Below are 2974 nucleotides of genomic sequence, written 5' to 3' on the forward strand. Positions count from 1 at the left end.
TTAGTGTTTAGAAACACTGCAGAACCGGGTGCTTCCACGATGTTACTCCCACTGACCATTCCCCATGAAACATGCCCAGGTTCTCAGTTGAGGATTTTTGCTGGGAACCTTTGCCCCTTGGCTTTGAACCAGGCCGCCTGCCCAAGGAAAGCAAATGTGGTACTGTTTTTAGTGGAAGGATCAGAGTCCAGGAACTCCACTGTGACACAGAATGGCCATCAGTGCTGTACACATCTGTGCATATTCAAAACCAGTTTGGCGAACACTGTGAAAATGTTTCACACAGAAATGAAATGGGATTGTATTCCGTTTCATCACTCGAGCATGTATGAGCGAGCAAATTCAAAGCCAGGTTTGCTGACGTGAACAGCAAGTTACAAATCTCTGCTCATGTCAGTCTGAAAGGCTGCCATCGGGAATAAGGCTATTCTTGCCCGATTTTGAAGCGGGGAGTTTTCGTGTATGAGGTGACTCTAACAGTCACTACACTACAGGAAATATCCCCGCGAGCAGCTGGTGTTCAGAGTCGGCCAGCACTAAAATTTACAGCGGCTCAACGCTTCATCTTTCTGTTTCCAGGAGCTGGTTATTCTCCAGCGTAATTGGCATCATTTAAAAAATAAAATCACGTGAAATTGCTCACAAAATATAAACAAAGATGGTGTCAGGGATGCACAGTTTGGAATGACGGGCGAGCCTGAACATACTGGGACGTCTTACCCTTCATCGTCAGGCATGACCTTAAGGAAGGTTTGTCAACAGAAAAATTTGAGTTATTGATCTCTGCAATATGGGGCGAGTTAAAAACTGGAGAGCATAGGTTTAAGGTGAGACGGGTAAAATATAAAACGGAATGAGGCACCTATCCCACAGAGAAGGTTGTGCGTGTATGGAATCAGCGACCAGAGGAAGTGGAGGAGGCTCGTACACTCAGAAGATTTCAAAGGCAACCGGCTGAGCTTCTGGATAGGAAAGGTTTAGTGGGATAGGGGCCAGATGCTGGGAAATGGGAGTTTGTTTAAAATGCATTTTAAGAGACATTGAAGCATGAATGCTGTTCTGGGGACAGTGCGAGGGCAATCAGCCATAAACAGCTCCCAGATCCTTCAGAGCAATTCCAAACTGCACTCCCAAAATGTATTGGAAACTTGGTGCACCGCCACCTCCCGAAAAGCTCCGAAATGAGGGAAAAGAAAGAACTGAACATGAACGGACCATGAAAAGTTAAGAGATTCCCAAACACAGTCTCGTTTAGATTAATTTGCCCATCCGATCAACAATGCGGCAGTGCCTGCTTCCTCCATCTCCAGGGCAGAAGGGAAGGAAATAAAAGAAATTTAAGACCATATGACATCACAATGTAGTGGAATTATTTTCCCATTCGCCAGAACACCAAATAATGGGAAGTAAAGTCACTGCAGGATTTTGTTTCACAACAGCGATGCAATACCAATCTCCGTTCTGTTTCAGTGAAAACAGTGAATAACACAACTTGGCCGGAACATGATGCAGCAGTAGAACCGCTTGAGAACGGGGACATTTCATGTGGGACGCAAACGTGATCATAACAGCATGGACATTGACAGGATAGAGAGTGTGCACTCTACCAAATCAGAGGTACATTTCCAAAAGCAAAACCACATGGTTGTGTTGGAATTTAAACACAGCAGCATTTAACAGGCTGCAGTAAAACAAACAGCACACCCACAAAGGGCAGCGGTTGGATCTGAACTCGAGCCACCTGAGAGTTTGTAGGGAGAAAGCAGTTCCTTCGGTCACTTGGCCACGAAACCAGCCACAGCTGCAGTGTATTGTCTTACACCTTCCATGGTGCTCCTGTGAAACATTAGAAGCAAAGTCACAGGGAAACAGTTCTGTGATCCCTCTCCTGCCGGCACAGCTGCAGGGATATGACCAACTACAATATCAATCTCGCAACAAACATTCAATCCAGCCAAAAATCATTTGATAGCTGGAATCAAGCTTCTGAGATTTGCTAAAGCCACAAATGTAATGTCTGTATGAGAGACTGTATATTCGGATATGATTGGGCAAAGTAACCATGAGCTGCATGATATTGCTGGTATTTGGATTGTTGCTTTGGTAAATGATTTCGTCCTCTGCTCGAAACAGGACAACTTTCAGTTTTTGAGGATCTTAACAGAAGTCAAAAGGTGATTGCCCCACCCCACCCCAGAAGATGTCAAAGAGGTGCTAACTGCCCTTGAGTGCTCTTTGTTCTCGATGTGAAGAGCTCTCTGCCAGAGTCACCTTCATGTCTCTGGTTGCTGAGTGAAACACAAAGAAGGAGCCCCTCAATCCAGACAAAAATCAATGGTAAGCTGAGTCTACCTACTCAGACTCTTTTCAGCTACAAATGTTTCTGTGAGTGCGTGAGAGTATATGTTCGGTTACGATTTGGTCAAATCACCATGAGCTGCTTGACATTACTTCAATTTCGATTCTTGCTTTGCTCAATGATTGCTCGAAACAGGACAACTTTCACGTTTACATGGAACATGAAACACACCGGACAACAGGGAAAATGCACAAAGCTGAGCAGGCCGTGTTCCACATTATACCGTGCAGCATCGTTTCAGTCACTGTGTCTGTTTTGCAGCATAAGGGCCCAAAGAATGTTCTCCATCCTAAAACCGGAGGTAGCATTACAACCCGAGAACGACAGATCACATTGGGAGGATGCTCTGACCTCGGGGCCAGTTCGAGATGCCACTTTCCTTGCCTTTTACCTTAACCGTGCAATTGGCTACAAGGATGTTCACACCTGGACATGAGCCACATCGATACCGACTGAGTTGGAAACCTGTGTGGGAATCGACGAGAAGCGACTCAATAAATTTGCTAAATTCCATGGTGCTTATTAGAAATGCAGTTTCTGCTCACGTCAATTTAAAAGGCAGTTTCTGAACATAGTAACTGAAGTCAAAAGGTAATTATCTCACTCCACCCCAAT

The sequence above is a fragment of the Hemiscyllium ocellatum genome, unplaced genomic scaffold (assembly GCF_020745735.1).
Source record: "Hemiscyllium ocellatum isolate sHemOce1 unplaced genomic scaffold, sHemOce1.pat.X.cur. scaffold_641_pat_ctg1, whole genome shotgun sequence".
NCBI classification, from domain to species: domain Eukaryota; kingdom Metazoa; phylum Chordata; class Chondrichthyes; order Orectolobiformes; family Hemiscylliidae; genus Hemiscyllium; species Hemiscyllium ocellatum.